This window comes from Vombatus ursinus, unplaced genomic scaffold (assembly GCF_900497805.2).
Source record: "Vombatus ursinus unplaced genomic scaffold, bare-nosed wombat genome assembly UNPS02014942.1, whole genome shotgun sequence".
NCBI classification, from domain to species: Eukaryota; Metazoa; Chordata; class Mammalia; order Diprotodontia; family Vombatidae; genus Vombatus; species Vombatus ursinus.
This window is the reverse complement of record NW_020954720.1, coordinates 20928955-20947816: the sequence shown is the minus strand read 5'-3', so window position 1 is coordinate 20947816 and position 18862 is coordinate 20928955.

Genomic DNA, 18862 nt, shown 5'->3' with positions numbered 1-18862 from the left:
GAATTACAAGCAATTCTATCAAACATTAAAAAAATCAAAACAAAACAATTAATTCCAATATTATATAGACTGTTTTGGAAAATAGGTAGAAAAAAGGATACTTCCAAATTCTTTTTATGATACAAATATGGTACTGATATCTAAACCAAGAAAAGTCAAAACAAAGAAAGAAATTAAGGACAAATTTCCCTAATGAATATAGATGTAAAAATTTTTAAATAGAATATTAGCAAAGAGATTACAGCAACTTATCTACTACACTATAGTACACTACATACACTATGACCAGGTAGGATTTATATCAGGAATGCAAGACTGGTTCAATATTAGGAAAACTCACAGCATAATTGACCATATCAAAAGCAAAACTAAAAGAAATCATATGATTTTCTCAATAGATGCAGAAAAATCTTTTGACAAAATACAAAACCTATTCCTGTTAAAGAACAGCAGAGACAAAGGAATACATGGAGTCTCATTTAAAACGATAAGTAGCATCTACCTAAGACCATCAGCAAGCTTTGTATGTAAAGGGGATAAGCTAGAAGCATTTCCAATATGATTGGGAGTAAAACAAGGATGTCCATTATCACCACTGTTATTCAATATGGTACTAGAAATGTTAGTTTTAGCAATGAGAAGAAAAAGAAATTGAAGGAATTAGAATAGGTAAAGAAGAAACAAAACTTTTGCCCTTTGCAAATGATATGATGATATATTTAGAGAATCCTAGACAATCAAGTAAAAAACATACATGAAATAATGAACAACTTTAGCACATTTGCAGGATATAAAATGAACCCACTTAAATCACTGGTATTTCTAGATATTATTACCAAAGCCCAATAGTAAGTGATAGAAAAATAAATTCCATTTAAAGTTACTGTAGACATTATAAAATAGTTGGGATTCTACCTGCCAAGAAAAACTGAAGAACTATATGAACTCAATTACAAAGCAATTTTCACACTAATGAAGTTAGATCTAAATAGTTGGAGAAGCATCAGTTGCTTGTGGGAGGTCAAGCTAATATAATAAAAATGACAATTATATCTAAATTAATTTACTTGTTCAGTGCCATAACAATCAAACTACCAAAAAATAATTTATAGAGCTAGGATAAATGATAACAAAATTCATCTGAAAGAACAAAATATCCAGAATATCAAGGGAATTAAAAAAAAAAAAAGTAATGCAAGGGAAGGTGGCCTAGCCATAACAAATCTTAAATAGTATTATAAAGAAGCAATCATCAAAACCACTTGGTACTGGCTAAGAAAAAGAGTGGCAGATCAAAGGAATAGGTTAGGTGCACAAGATACAGCAGTCAATGACTATAGTAATCTACCATTTGATGAACCTACAGACTCCAGCTTCTGGGATAAGAACTCATTATTTGCAAAAACTGCTGGGAAACCTAGGAATTATTATGGCAGAAACTAGGCATAGATCAACATCTTTTACCATATACCAAGTTAAAGTACGACTGGGTACAAAATTTAGATATAAAGGCTGATACTCTAAGCAAATTGGGAGAGCAAGAAATAGTTTACCTGTCAGATTTATGGAGAACAGAAGAATTTATGACCAAACAAGAGATAAAGAACATTACAAAATGAAAAATGGAGAATTTTTATTATATTAAATTGAAAATTTTAATTGAAAAATTGAAAAGTTTTTGCACAAAAAAAGCCAATGCAACCAAGATTGGAAGGGAAGCAGAAAGCTGGGAATGGATTTTTACAACCAGTATCTTTGATAATAGCCTCATTTCTCAAATATATACAGAACTGAGTTAAATTTATAAGAATACAAATCATTCCTCAATAGATAAATTGTCAAAGGATATGAACAGGCAATTTTCAGATGAAGAAATTAAAGCTATCCATAGTCATATGAAAAATTTTCTAAATCATTATTGATTAGAGAAATACAAACCAAAATAACTCGGAGGTACTATCGCACATCTATCAGATTGGCTAAGATGAAAAAACAAGAAAATTATAAATGTTGAAGAAGATGTGGGAAAATTGGAACATTAATGAATTGTTGGTGGAGTTGTGAACTGATCCAACAACTCTGGGGAGCAATTTGGAACTATGCCCAAAGGACCATAAAACTGTCTATATCCTTTGATCCAGCAATAACACTTCTATGTCAGTATCCAAAAGAGATCATACAAGTGGGAAAATTACCTCCAAGTACAAAAATATTTGTAGCAGTTCTTTTTGTGGGGGCAAAGAAATGAAAATTGAGGGAATATCCATCAGCTGGAGAATGACTGAACAAATTGTGGTATATTAATGTAATGGAATACTATTGTGCTATAAGAAATTATGAGTAGGGGGACTTCAGAAAAAACCTGGAAAGGCTTCTATGGACTGATGCTGAGTGAAGTGAGCAGAAGCAGGAGAACATTGTACACAGTAACAGCCTCAGTGTGTGATGACTAACTTTGATAACTTGTCTCTTCTTAGTAATGCAGGGATCTAAGACAACTCCAAAAGACTCAGGATGGAAAATGCTTTCCACATCCAGAAAAACAACAACAACAACAACAAAAAAAAAACCCATGGATTCTGAATGCAGATTGAAGCATATTATTTGCTGAAAATTAAAAATAAATAAATTTACAAAAAAGAAAAAGAAAAAGATCTCACTTAAACATGTGATTAGGAGATGGCAACAACTATTGATACTTTCACATCCTCCATTTCTCAGAGGAACTTCCATTACATATCTTCATGATTGTTTGGGAATCAAGTTCCCTAGCCTCCTTCATGTAAGGAATTTATATTAGCTGAGGAAAACAATGCCCTTTGCTCATGCATCAGTCCTTATTACAAAAGTAAAGGAGAAATGCTAATAAAATTTACTGAGAAAGATAGCTAATGGATTGGATGGCTAAACTCATTTCAAAATGATATTCACAATCTCTAATAATGGTCAACAAACAAGAGGAAATTCTATGTGGGTGCAGAGACAAGATAGAGGAGTAAAAGTAGTGACTTGCCCTAAATCCCTCCAAATACTTGTAAAAAATGGCTCTAAACAAAATCTAGAGGAGCAGAATCCACAAAAAGACAGAGTGAAAGAAATTTCCAGCCCAAGACAACCTCGATGGCTGATGGGCAATATCTGTTGTGACAGACAAGAGAAGAACACAGTTCAGTGTGGGCCACACAGGCAAAGACCAGGCCTCAGCGAACCTGGAGCAGGCCTCAGGGGACTGAATCACAGGCAGCTGTGGCAGTTTTCAAACTTCTCCACCCACAAATGCCAAAGACAATTTAGAAGGTCAGTAGGAAAGATTTGTCTGACCTAGATGAGAGAGGAGCATGGTCTGGCCCCAGTCCTGGCACAGTCTGGGGGTGATGGCTTCATCTGGAGCTCTTGGCCCACAGATGATGCAGGGATCAAGAGGGAGATAAGAGGGAGATTACAGGGATCTCTTTGTTAGCAGTGAGGCAGGATTATCTTGCTTTGCCTATGCTTGGATCAGGGTTGCAGTCCTGGGTGGTGGTCCTGGGGTGAGGAGGAGTGCTGGTGTGGTGGAGCTTGTGGTGGCAGTAAAAAAAGAATCCTTCTCACAGTTCCAAAGTAGAAAAGCATGCTTTTGGTCACTCATAGACCAGCACCCAGGCTAGAAATGAGTAAACACCTCACTTTTGGTCATACCACCTTGGAAGAACTGAAAATTTACAAGTGCCTAGAAGTATCTCTGGAAACAGCGGCACAAAACCCCTGAAGCTTGGGTAAGTATATCCTCCACACTGGAAGCAGACCTCTACCTTAACAAAGAGTTTAAAACTCAAGTAATTGGCTGGGAACATGAGCAAACAGTACAAAGAAACTCAGACCATAGAATCTTACTTTGGTGACAAAGAAGATAAAAACATAAAACCAGAAGAAAACAAAGTCAAAGCTCCAACAAGAATGCTTCCAAGAAAAATATGAATCAGTTCCAAGCCATGGAAGATCTCAAACAGGATTTTGAGAAGCAAGTAAGAGAAGTAGAGGAAAAACTGAGAAGAGAAATGAAAGTGATGCAAGAAAATCAAGAAAAACGAGTTAACAGCTTGCTAAAGGACACCCAAAAATTACCAAAGAAAATAACATTTTAAAAAATAGACTAACCCAAATGGCAAAAGCATTCCAAAAAGTCAATGAAGAGAAGAATGCCTTAAAAAGCAGAATTGGTCAAGTGGAAAAGGAGGTCCTGCCCTATAGGAAAATAGAAGGGGAAGAAGATAAGAAAAGGGGGGGGTGATAGAAGAGAGGGTAGATTGGAGGAAGGGGTATTCAGAATGTATGCCTTCTTGGGGTGGGGGAAGGGTTGAGATGGGGAGAAAATTTGGAAATCAAAATCTTGTGGAAATGAATGTTGAAAACTAAAAATAAATTATTTAATTAAAAAAAGAAAAAAAAGAAAAAGAGAAAGTCTCTGCCCTCAAGTAGCCTACAGTCTAATTGGGGAAGACAACGAAAGCTGGAAAGGAATGGGAAGATACCAGGGGCTCCCTAGCTCAGGAGCATCCTTTTCCATGGAGTTGAAACCAAGCAGAACTGTAGATGGAAAGTAGAGAGTGAGCTATAAAGTCCAGGGTCTGTCCTCTATAATTTGGGAGGGGGTTAGTGCTTCCTTGCAGCTTTCAAATCAGCAGGGAGAATAGTCTGAGGGCATAAGGAAGGTGTCAAATATCCAAGGCTTGATTAGTCATCATGATGAGATTTTAGGTAATGATCTTATCCTGGGAAAGGGCAACTTGTTCCAGGGAGTTGAAAGGGAACAGAGCTGCATATTTGATGTGATTCCTAAGTGGGATATATCATCTCTAGTTCCATTCATTCAAACAAGTTGTCCTGCATACTTGGAATGCACTACTTTTTTCCTAACATCATTTTCCTTATTTTCTTCTGTTGAATACACTTACAGGTCATATCAAAGTATTTCTGTTAGATATTTCTTTGTTTTTATTACTGTGAGGAAAGAGGAAGTAACCTTCACTGAGGATGAAATGATTATGTAGTCACCATAGTAGTAGCCATAATAGTAGTCATAGCAGTAGTAGTAATCGTAGTACTCATAGTAGTAGTACTCGTAGTAGTAGTAGTAGTAGAAGTAGTAGTAGTAGCAGTAGTAGTAGTAGTTGTTGTTGATGTAGCAGAAATAACAATAACAAAAGGTTTCCCATATAATTGCCCTGTGAGTTAGTACAAAGATTTTCCCCCATTTTCAGATGAGGAAATTGACTTTCAGAAAGGATTGGATATTTGTCTTTGGTCAATAAGTGTCAATTATTTTTAAACTTTTATTCCTTAATTACAATTATAAGATTCTTTCTACTATGTCATGCTTCTTCTCTAGAAATACAATATCCCAATCAAGGGAAGTAATCATCTTTTTTTTTTTTAACTGTACCCCCTGGACTTAGCATAGAACTTGACACAGAGTAAACAAATGCTGGTTGAATAATTGACTGATTAATTTTAACATCATACTGTATTTTTGGAGTATGGTATTCATTTCAGCATGCTGTAAATGAGTATTGACAAGCTAGAGTAAATGCAGAGGAGTCCAGAGAGGGTTGCAAAGGATCATAAAATGATGTCAAATTAAGATCATTTGAAAAGAAAAAAGAAAAAAAAGAAAACTGGGTATATTTAATCAGAAGAAGACAAAGGGGGCACATGATAGTTATCTTTACATGTTTGCAGGAATGTTATGAACCACCAAATAGCAGAATGTTCATTCATGAAACTGATGCTAATCACTGTAAGAACTTGGCCCTAAGAAGTCCCATGTTCACTCATTCTGGCATTATACAATACACTACTCTGGAGGAAGTGATACATAACTACCAAGCTCCTCTCAAAGAACTGACAACCATTAATCTAAAGAAAAAAAAAACAAAACTATGAAGGACACATGCATTGTTCACCTTTTCTTATATCTAGAGAATCAAAACAATAAATCAGCAATATAGTATTGCTGAATTTTAAGGTGTAAATGCTCATATAGAAAATTTAACAGTTGGACTCCAGTGCCGGTACAAGTTGGCTTCAATATGCTCTTGCCTTTATTGCTCAATTTTCCTCTATCTCATCATTCACACTACACTCATTAGTCTTAAAGCTTTGGTAAAGGTAAATTTACCCAATAAGAACTAACTCTTGAACTCCTACTGCCAGAAATCTCTTCTTATCCCTAGATATATTTCATTTAGCCCTACACACATGACTTGGCAAAATGGAGGCAGTGCCTAAACAGATAGATATGCTAAAATGCATATACCAATTTAACTTGTGGTATATGATTAATGAATGAGATGAGAAAGAAACTATGAAATAGAATATCTTCTGTGTACATCTAAAACTACAGCTTCTTATAGATCCAGGCAACCTTTAACCAAGACATAAATAATTTCTGAATCAATGTTTTCTATTCAGTGGTCCTCTCATTGGAAAGATCTTATAACTGCTTCTCATTGCCACTACCTCTCTACATTTTTAATGATCCTAATCTGTCATCATTTTAAGATCCTTTGTAATCCTCTCTAAACTCCTCTGCATTTATCCCAGCTTTTCAATTCTCATTTGTACCACACTGAAATGATCTCAATACTCAAAAAAATAATGTATGGTTTTAATGCAAATGTGCTCAAGGTTTCATCAAAGAGAGTATATAACTTTCATTTGGCCCTTTTGTGTCTGACTTTCAAATCCCACAATATATTTCCCTTGGTTACCAGATCTTATTCCATCCATTTGCAAATATCCTCCCTTGTTCTTCTCCCAGATTCCAAAGTCTGGAGGCTCCATGCAATGGGAGAGGATGTGAAGAGTAAGAACAGAGATACAGATATAAGGTAAATTATATTATTTCATATAGCTTCAAAGGATAGGCCACAGTGAACTGATAGAAATTATAGGAACTCCATATTTCATCTCAATATAAGAGATTTTTCCCTTAAACATTATAGCTGTCCACCAATGGAATAAATTGTCTTATAAAATATTTGGCTTACCGCCCAGCATAGAAGGTTATGCAATAGGGAGGTTGCAGAAAATATCTCTGACTGGATTAATTTGAATTAGATAACTCTAGGATCTCAAAGAACTGAGAACTTCCCTTCTCTATGATTCTCTGATTCTATTAAAGCACCAGATTCATAAAACCTGATTTGCATTAAGATCATGTCATGTAATGTTCCATCATAAGTAGTCCAGATGGACTATTATTTTCATTTACCATTTTCATCAAGTAACTGGTAACTATTCACTTTTTACTGATAGATTTGGTTTATAAGTAGATGGAAACAACCATGTTTTTGAAACTACTTTGCATAGTGGTATCATTTGTTTTCTTTTCCCCCTCTCAAATTACAGACATGTAGTACCTGTGGACACAGGCCTTAGGTGCATTATACAAAGTCTCTTCTATAAGTCAGTTTTTTGAAAGGGCCAGTGTAAGTGAATATTAAAAGTGGTAAGATCTGCAGAAAATTAGTATTCATCAGATCACTAAATATTATTACTCTTTCTTTTATTTTCTCTTCCTTATATCTTGATAGTATAATGAACTATTACCTAGTATGGTAGAAATGTATTAATATAATCTTTGTTCTGTGGAGAAAAATGTTATTTAATAAGCTGATTCATTTTGCACTTGTCTGGCAGAGATATCTTTCAATATAATAGCAGCAGATCTTATTTCAACAGAATATAGGGAGATAATATAAAGACTATAAGCTATAGTAAATATTATATCACAAATTTCATTTTTCTGCATCATCTCTAAGCTACCAACTCAAAGGAAATTCAATGACATTCTCTTTTTTGTCCTGAATTATCCTAATTGCCTGTCTATGGTATCCTTGTTTTCCAGATAATGGTGATCTATGACAGAGGTGAAATAAAGTAACCTCTCTCTGATTACTCTAAGCCAAATGATTTTTCCCTCCTCCAAACTCTGGTTGCACTTACAGTCAAGAAATGACAAAATTTTAGAGTTGAAAGTGCCCTTAAAGGTTGTCTTTTCCAACCATCACATGACCAAGAATTCCCTCAAGAAAATAACTAAGAAGAGGTCATTTTGTCTTTACTTGATTGAACTAGATGACTGAGTGCAAAGAGGCTGCAATTTAGATTGTTGGAGTGTCTGTACTGATGAAACCACATATCTGTCATTAGATCAAAGGCTTAAGGTTAGAAAGAACATCAGAATTCATTAATAGACCTTTATTGTCATCCATCCAATCTATATACAAAGACAAATTCCCACTATAGCATTCTGATTTAGTGGTCATCTAGGCTCTACTTGAAGACCTCCAATGATTGAGAATTACCTACTTTCCAAGATACCCCATTCAACTTTTAGATAGCTCTCATTGCTAGGAAGTTTTTTTTTTTCTCTAACATTCAACCCCATTGAGACTGTGTGAAGAAATTGAACAAGTCTAACATTGTTTTATGTCATAGATTTTCAAATATTTGAGCACAGATATTATATTTCCCTTCTCCCTAAGTCTTCTCTTGTCCAGGCTAAACATGTAATATGAACACTAGAGGTTGAGGTTGGGGGGAGGGACCTCTTGGTTGCCCTTCTCTAATTTCTATGTGATTTATACAGGTACTTTCTAAACTATGAAGAACTGAACTGAACATACTACTCTACTGGGCTATTAACCAATTGGTATTTTAATGTCATTTAGAAATTGATTTAATTCTCTTTTATTTTTCTCTTTTTAATATGCCTCACATACTAAATAGATTGAAACCTTATTGAATGTAGAGACTGTCACTTACAGTTCTCTTGTATTTTTCCACTTCCTGAAAATGTCCAAAAGAATGATGGATAAGCAATAAATACTTTTTGATTAATTGCAATAGATGTTTCTTGAAACAACAATTAGCTGTTTACGGTGTCAAAAAAGAGTAAATCATTGTGGGCTATTGTGGCTAAAACTAGAATATCTGGACTGTGCTAGATCTTGGAGTGATGAAGTACTATCATACATTTTATACCTTCACATAAAAAAGAACTTGTTTTCATACAGTGACTTGTGTCTGAGAGGCCAGTGTAAACCCCTCCATGAACCTACAAAGATTCTTCTTTGCTTTCCAGAGCCCATCAATGTTTAAAATTTTGTCTCTTTGCAAGATAACTCAGTTCCAAATGAGCAACTCTGATTCTCATGATTGCAGGTGTATCTACTACACTTGTTATTGTTTCTTATTATTAGGTAGCTAGCACCATAGCCTTTCTTTTTCTTTCTTTTTTTTTTTTTTTTTGGTTAGGCAATGGGGGTTAAGTGACTTGCCCAGGGTCACACAGCTAATGTTATGTATCTGAGACTGTATTTGAACTCAGATCCTCCTGACTCCAGGGCCAGTGCTCTATCCACTGCACCACCTAGCTGCCCCCCACCATAGCCTTTCAAGTTGCCCTTCAGTATGTTCAGATTTCAAAATAACAATAATAATAAAAGCCAGAGGGACAGGAATCATAAAGAAACATTTGCATTTAATGAACTAGTAATTATGTATATTTATTTTAAAGCAGGTCACATTAGAATGATAATGACATAGAGCTACCTAGTGCAGTATTAAAAAAATCCTCAAATTGTTGTCCAAAAAGATTAAATTAAAATCCTGAATTTACCATCCACTGTATGACTATTAGTTCATTCAGACTGACTGAGCCTCAATTTCTTAATATGTAAAATGGGACTAATATTTATATAATTTCCTATCAGGTTTGTGAGAAATAGAAAATATAACATATGTAAAGTGTTTTGTGTTTATAAATTACTTTGTTATATATATATGTATATATATACTATATATATACATATATATATATATATATATAAACACTCACCTTCGTTGTTTTTTCTTGGTCATTTTTCAGTCGTGTTTGACTCTTCATGACACCATTTGGGGTTTTCTTAGCAAAGATACTGGAGTGGTTTACCATTTCCTTCTCCAGTTCATTTTACAGATAAGGAAACTGAGGTAAACAGGGTCAAGTGACTTGCCCAAGGTCACATTGCTAGTAAATGTCTGAGGCCTAATTTGAACTCAGGAAAATGTGTCTTCCTGGCCCAAGTTTGGCACTCTATCCACTGAGCCACCTAACTTCCCCACCCACCACTCTCACACATATTAACAAATTCCTCCCTAGAACACCTATCAGGAATGTAGGAATGTTAGAAGTTGGCAAGAATCTCAAAAGATGACAAAGTATGACTGGCTTATGATCTGCATAGATGAAAGAATGACTTACATAGTATCATAGGATATAGAGCTGGAAGAGATTTAAAGTTGTTCTAGCCCAACTTATTCGTTTTATAGATGAGGAAACTGGGGGTCTTAAAGTTTAAGTAACTCTCTCCAAGTCACATGGGTAATGAAGGGCAAAGTATTGATTGAAAACCTAAATCCTCTTTTCTCCAAATTTGGGGTTTTATTTTTTCACATCTCTGAGGTTGCAGATTAACCCCAAGATTCAGAATTTGCAATAGTCTGAATTTAAGGAAATCTCCAAGTTATATCATAAAAACACTCTAGAAAAGGTTCTAACTGATGACATATGTATTATTTGGATGGCAATTACATCCTCATGTAGCCAGATTATTTTATTTTTCTCAGGGCAAAAAAAATTAAATACAGTAATTATATTTATGTGCATTTTGGGGGTGGGAGACGAACCTAGATACATGAATTCACTGGTGTTGGATGCTCTTGGTATAGAAACTCCACCAAGTGAGGAAGATTTGCAATCAGTTTGTAATTTGGTATATTTAGTTCAATAAAAATAAAGTGATTTGCCCATTATCATACAGCTTATTGGTATCAGAGATAAGGATTGAACCCAAGTCTTCCTAACTGCAAGTTCCACAGTCTATCCCTTACTATGTATACTCTTCATCTCTCTCCTATTTTCTCTGACTCTCTCTGCATTGTTAACTCTCTGCTTCCTTTTTGCATTTGCATGCATATGTATTCACTTATACATGCATGTATGTATACATAGAAACCACACACACACAAATTTATATGTGTGTGTATAATTCATGTGAAACTAATTTTTATGTTCACATAGTGTTCATGTTCAAAATACTAAAAATGTCTAGTAGTCCTATATTGAAAGACTTTTTTTTCAGAATTTGCTGATTTTATATAGTAAGAAGTTAACTAAAATTTTCATATTACCCTGTTAGCTCTTTTTAAGCTTAGGAAGCAAGATAATTGCTCCCTAAATTCCACCTGGTTCCTTCCTCTTTGGCTTTGGAGAATTTATTTTAGATGAAAATTTTCAAATTCAGTCACAATCACTTTGAACCCTAGTTAAGAAAATTATTCACACCCTAGGAAGAGGCTGAGCTCTCTTCCTAACCTTAAATGTGTATCTATGTCTAATCCTCAGCCTCTTTAAATTTCATACAAAATTCAGTTTACTGGAAAAGCTTAAGTAATATAAATAAAATTAAATTTTAAAAATGGTAACGAAACAACAGATTATATTGTAGTTTTTGTTGCTAGAGAGGCATCATGAGGAAAAGGTGGAGAAAAGGTTGACCTTTTCTTAAAACTTCTCTAACCTCTAATCCTTTTCTCTACAAATGTCTGTAGAGAAAATTACTATTCTTGATCTCTTCATATTCTACCACAACTCAGTACTTCTTTTATTCCTTATGTGCTTCAATCTCTCTAATCTAGACCATCAGAGTCTTTCTCCTTATTCTAAATTTTTTTCTCTCTCTTCTATACAATCTTTAGGGCATAGCCTGGTGCCTAACACAATTGTTTTGATTAATTTAAAGGGGGAGGTATACAGGCCCTGTTTAAACTCATTTCTGATTTTCTTTCAAGTAAAAAGCATTCTTACTTGAGCCATCTGTGACAACCAGAATGGCTTCCATGTCACCCTTAAATTTATAAACAATTATTTTTCACCTAATCATAAAGAAAATATATAATTTAGAAGTAATTTATATTTGTTGGTAAAACAAATCAGTTTCTCTCATAATCAATAATAATAAAAATGACTATTAAATTATTTCATAATTGCATGTAATTATATATCTGCATCATGTTTTGATTAAGCAGCTGCAAAGATATTGTGTATATAGAGGTTAATTATATTCATCTATATGATAGAGTCAGTTAATTTTAAATGCAAATGATATAGAAATAACATAAATATATTACACTTTTAAATTGTGAAATAATAATATGACAACCATGAGTTGTCTTTTAAAGTATAAAATATTAACCATCAAATTCATCTATAATAATTCCATTTTAAACTAAAAGAATGTATATATAATATTTCTTTTAGGGGAGACAACAGGCTTAAATGTATTTTGGAGGCTAATATAACTGAAAAATAATTTGACCAGAAAAAATTACTCTGTAAAATCTAATTTTATCCAGAAATTTTTTAAATTTTTTTATCCTCTGACAGTCAGTTTCTCATGTGTATACAGTATAAGTCATATGTATGGTAACAGGAAAAAAATGGAAAATGACAAAAATAAAAATTCCTCTTCAACCATAGAGTATTCTGGGAAAAAAACCAAAACAAACAAAACACTTGACCAAGTAAGATTCAACACAACATATTTCTAGTATTTCTTTTTTTTTACTGGGCAATTTTTATGTTTAAAAAAGTTTTATAATGAATAAAACAGAACTTTCTTGTAGCTAAAATATTTTACATTGCACATCTAGAAGTGGTATGTAATTAAATTAATTTATGCTAATGTAATGTCTTAAAGTGATATAAACAGATAATGCAACTATCTTCATTCTATTAATAATAGTTCAAAAATGAGTTAGATTTCATCACCATACCCCATGAGATCACCAATATATGTGTGAAACTGATGTCAACATTATTGACATTTCCCACCACGAAAACTACAGTGTTGAGACTTAAAAATCATTAACATGGAAAAATAAACCAGGTATTCAACTTAATTTGTTTTTGGAAAGTTAAATAACTCTTCTTATGGGAGATTTGAAGTAAGAAGGTGGGATGGAAGCAGAGATGATGCCATCATCATAAGTGCAAAATAAATTATCAGAAATTTAGAGAGGACATTAAAATCCATCTTATAGTAATCAGATGGTAAGTGGAAAACTCAGCAATTAATGAAAATGCATCAACATTGTTAACCAATTGAATACACATTCAAATTAGTACCATTTCCCTCCCTTGTGATTAACATGTATTGTTTGATTTCATTGTTTTGTTTTTGTGTCTGAAGTGTCTTCTTATTTTTGTAACATTTCACATCATGGAAAAACAGGTTAATTTTTTCTATTACTTTATTCTTCAGACTCATTTTCAGTTCTAAATATGACCTAGTCTGTACAAGTATGAAGAATATATAGCACAGATAATCTAGGCAAAATAAATTCGGGTATATGACAGTGGTTGAAGTTACTACTTTTTTAAATTCCTTTCCAATCAAGTCACCTATGTCTAGTTACCAAGATGACTTTGTCTAATGAAATAGACTGACCAGGACAACTGTAATTCAAATTACTGCTGCCAAAGAGATTTTTAAGCTGAGATCTTACCAGGTCAGTCCCTTACTAAATAAACCCAGTGACTAGCTATATCTCCTAAGATAAAGATTCCTCTTCAACCATAGAGTATTCTGGGAAAAAAACAAAACAAACAAAACACTTGACCAAGTAAGATTCAACACAACATCTTTCTAGTATTTCTTTTTTTTTTACTGGGCAATTTTTATGTTTAAAAAAGTCTTATAATGAATAAAACAGAACTTTCTTGTAGCTAAAATATTTTACATTGCACATCCAGAAGTGGATTTAGTGGATTTAGAAGAGGATTTAATTTAAGGGGGGAGGTATACAGGCACTGTTTAAACTCATTTCTGATTTTCTTTCAAGTAAAAAGAGTTCTTACTTGAGCCATCTGTGACAACCAGAATGGCTTCCATGTCATCCTTAAATTTATAAACAATTATTTTTCACCTAATCATAAAGAAAATATATAATTTAGAAGTAATTTATATTTGTTGGTAAAACAAATCAGTTTCTGTCATAATCAATAATAATAAAGTTCTTCTCAATCTGGCATTGATCTAATTTTCAAGATACATTTGACATCACAGCCAAACTAGCTTTTTCTTTGTTCCTCACAGATACCAATCCAATTCTGGTCTCTAAGTCTTTGCCCTGTCTATCCCCCATGCATGTCATTCACATATTTCTCACTTTTAGCACACAGAATTCCATTTTTCAAGGTGTAGTTAATGCACTACATTCTATATAAAGCCTTTCTTTGTCCCCTCAATTTTGTTAGTGCCATAACCACTAAGTACCTTATATTTAACTGTTTTGTATTTATTATTTCACATTTATTTGCTATAATCTTATACATATATGCTTGTCTTCCCCATTAGAATATAAGCTCCTTCTTAGTAGGAATTATTTAATTCATAGAATTTACATCCCCATTGCCTATAACAGTGCCTTGCACATAGCCAAACCTTAATAAATGATTGTTAATTCATTTATTTTTCTGAGGTTCCCTGCCCCGCTACAATTCACTACCTAATGATGTGAATCTGATTTGGTACTTGTTTGTGTCCCTATTTCTTCAATACTTCAAGGATCTGTGATTTTGTCAGTATAAGACCCTCTTCTGAAACAAATTGAAATTTTTGAGATCTTGGCACGTTGTTACAAACAGACAACAATAACAACATATTATCATATGAAAGTCAACTCTGTTGTTAGTCTTGCATAATCTTTGGGCAAATAATCTCTAATCTATCACTGTACTGAAAGTCTTTATGGCTTCATAGTAGCTGCCAGAGATTGTGTTCTCTTGTTGCAAAGAGAACTTCAAGAATTCAAGGTCACCTTACTTCCATGATGAGGAATCAAGGCAATAAGTTGGTGGCAACATGCGTATCTATAGGTATAAACATACCCAAAATTGGGTTAAAGGTTTCCTGGTTAATTGTGGTTCAGTATCACTTCTCATGGAATTCTGTAAATATTTGAAGATAACTATAGAGCTATATTTCCCTTTCTCTGGCATTCTGAGGGTAAAGCATTATCAGCAGTTTCTGTTTAAGTATATGTAACATCCATTCATTATGTGCTACTTCCTGTTTCGGGACCCTATGGGTCCTTTAGATTTAGAGTTCCACCAAGGAATTGCTTTAATAATGGCAATTACCACTGATGGTAAAGTATCTGCTGGATAGAAGCTAAAGTAAATAGTTTTACTTGGAGAGTGTTAAGACAAAGCATAATGAGTCATATTAATGAAATAGCCTTATAATCCAACCCTGTCAGATGAACTGTAACACCTTATGGGACTATTAGAAACTCTGTTAACTTGATTCTTTTCTTATTTACTCAACAAGTTTTAATTTATGCCATGCTAATTTCAGAAACTGAGTTAGTCTGGGGTTAGCTATGGAGCTAATTTCTCATTATTCCAATGGAAACCTGCTAGCCCTGAGCATTCATTATGATTTCACAAAGACCATTTGGTGGAGATATTTTATTTTCTTTGGCTTGTTCTCTCTCTTTTTTCTTTTTTTTTATCTTCAGAGATTCAAATGAGAAATAGAAACAAGTCTGGCATTGAAGGTGGATACAGCAAAAGGAATAATTTATGGACAAACAGGCTTAGTGATTAAAAAACAGGTTTGTATAAAAGTTAAAGGAACTGAATTGTTTAAGAGAGATAATCAGTGGGAGTTCAGATATGAAGAATGGACTGTTATGATTTCTAGGACCATAGGTATTTAAACTGGAAGAGATTTTAGTTATCATAACAGGCATCATAGTACAGTAGAAAGAACCCTGGATTTGGAGACAGAGGACCTAGATTCAAATACCAAACTGTGATCTCTACTACCTGGGTTACTATGGGCAAATCATCTAGGATCACTATCTCACTTTTCTTATTTCTTATTATTTCTTATCTGAAAAATGATAGGTTGAACTAAATGACCTCTAAGGTCCCATATACCTTTAGTTCTATGACCAAGTCCAAATCTCTTCTTTTATGGTTAACTGAGTCCAAAAGAGGTAAAGGGATTTGCCTGAAGTAAAACAGGTAGAAATAATAGAGCTAGTACTCAAATCTAGGACTTATTTACTCCAAACATATGTTCTGTTGCACATTGACTCCAAAATTCAATTCAACAAACTTTTTCTGCATTACTATTACATGCAAAGCACTGGGCTGGGTAACAAGGGAATATCAAAGCAGAATTCTTGACCTTGAGCATCATACAATGTAGTAGGAGAAATAAGACTTTTATTGCAATTCAAATGATTATATATTGAGTGAATGCAGCAATATAAGCTCAAAACTATTTAGGTCATTAAGGAGAGATATTTCTTGGTCAGTATGAGTGAAAACTGAATGGAAACAACTGAGTTCAAATCATAAAATATATGCATTATGGAAGCTGAAGTGTAGGTGAGAGACAAAGTAAATTTTTTTGGCAGTGGGGCATGGAATTAGACGATGGAGACAAGAAAATGAGGATTAGTTTTGGATAATAAAGAATAATGCACTTATTAAAGCCAAGAATGTAGAAGAAAAATGAGAAATAAGACTTGAAAGATAGTTTGCAGTAAAATTGCGGAAAGCCTTAAATTCCGAGATTAGGGACCTAGAATTCAGTCAAAAGAGAACTATTTAATGTTTTTGAGCAGAGGAGTGACATTGTCAGAGCATGGTATTAGGATTAATATGGCAACTTGTCAATTTGTTAAGTGCTTACATTCTATGAATCATTATGTAGAGGATATAAAAGTGACGGGGGTAATGGCAGTTTTTGCTCTGAGGAACTTAAATTCCAATAGAGGAAAAAATACTCCAGATAACTAGACACAAAGAAGATATATAGCTAGTAGACAAAAGACATTTTGAAAAAAGAAGGTCTTAATCAGAACCTAGAAGAGCCATTCTGGAGTAGATAGGAATTGAGCTGAGTCATTAAATAAAGTCAGGGAGACAGAAAGGATCATGGGAGGTAAAATGGGTAATTTTTAATTTTTGTTGTTGAGTCATTTCAGTCATGTCTGACACTTTGTGGCCCCATTTGGGTTTGGTTTTATTTTTATTTTGGCAAAGATACTGGAGTGATTTGCCATTTCCTTCTAAAGCTCATTTTACATGTGAGGAATTTAGGCAAAGAGGGTTAATTTACTTGCCCAGAGTCACACAACTAGTAAGTGTCTAAGCCCAGAAATGAACTCATTAGGATGAGTCTTCCTGATTCTAAGCCTAGTACTCTACATTGAATTAAAGAATTTTTGCACAAACAATACACATGCTCTCAAAATTAGAAATAAATTAGGAAATTGGGGAAATTTTACAGTAAGTTTCTTTAAATGCTAATAATTTCTCAAATGTAGGGCAAACTGAGCCAAATTTATTTTTTAAATGTCATTCCCAACTGATAAATAGTCAAAGGAAAGGAATTTTCAGAAGAAGAAATCAAAGCTATCAATAGTTATATGGAAAAAAATTCTATAAATCACTAATAGAGAAATACAAATTAATACAACTCTGAAGCACCACCTCTCATGTATCAGATTGGCTAAGATGACAGGAAAAAAAATGACAAATGCTGGAGGAGAAGAGGAGAAATAGGTGTACTAATGCACTGCTGGTAGAATTGTGAACTGGTCCAACCATTCTGGAGAAAACAATTTGGAGCTATACCCAAAGCAATCAACTGGGGAATGACTAAACAAGTTGTGGATTTATAAACTTGATGTAATACTACAAGAAATGACAAAGGAAATTGTTTCAGAAAAACCTGGTAAGACTTATATGAAATGGTGCAAAGTGAAGTGAGTAGAATCAGGAAAATATTGAATATAGTAAGAACAGTATTGTAAATATTATCAGTTATGTAAGATTTGGTAATGTAAAAAAATATTGAAAAGTATCCAAAAGATGAACAACAGTACACAATCAAGTGGAGATCTCAAGGATTAGGAGAGAGAAAATGTCATTAGATTTGGCATTTAAGAGATCATTAGTAACTTTGAAAAAGACAGTTTTAGTTGAATGACAGAAACAGAAGAAAAAATGGAGAGGGTTTAGGAAAAAAAGGAATTAAGCAACCTTTCTAGGTTTTCTGACAGCTTTCCAAGTAGTTGTCAATGATAGGGAAGAGAGGTAGATTATTCAAAGTCAGTATGGTTCAATTGTTTCTTAATAGTTTGTCTTGTCCTCTCCTTTGCTTTTTATTGCGTTGTACTTTGCATCGTACTTACTTACATATGTGATTTATTCCATTTTAGATTTTAAGTTCTTTGAGGTCAAGGACTTGTGAGATTCCACCCAATTAGAATCATTATATAACAAAACTTTCAATTACTAAATGGGTTAATGGGCAAAATCATGCATACATAGTGGGAGAGCCTATTCCCTACAACGTGATGAAAAGTTGCCTGAATAAGTCACATATGGACATCCATTAAAATGCCTTTGTTTTCAGAAATGGAGTAATTTTGCTTTTTATATTTTTCAAAAAAAATGTCAGTAGATGGCAATGTCTTGTAGGATTATGACATATGGTACCTAATGTTAAAATGATTGAGGTTGTTCTAGAAGCATATGACAAATAATGCACAATAGAAAATTCTATAATGCATCCATTCCTTTATGGCTAATGCTGAAATGTATTCAGAAAAATGCTACATTTTTATTTGAGGCAATTCAAGGTAAATTTCTCTAAAAGATGATAAATTGTTTTAACTGGAAGGGGACTTTTAGTCCATCCATCCAACTCCTTTATTTTTAAGATAAGGAAAATGACAACAGAGACATTTA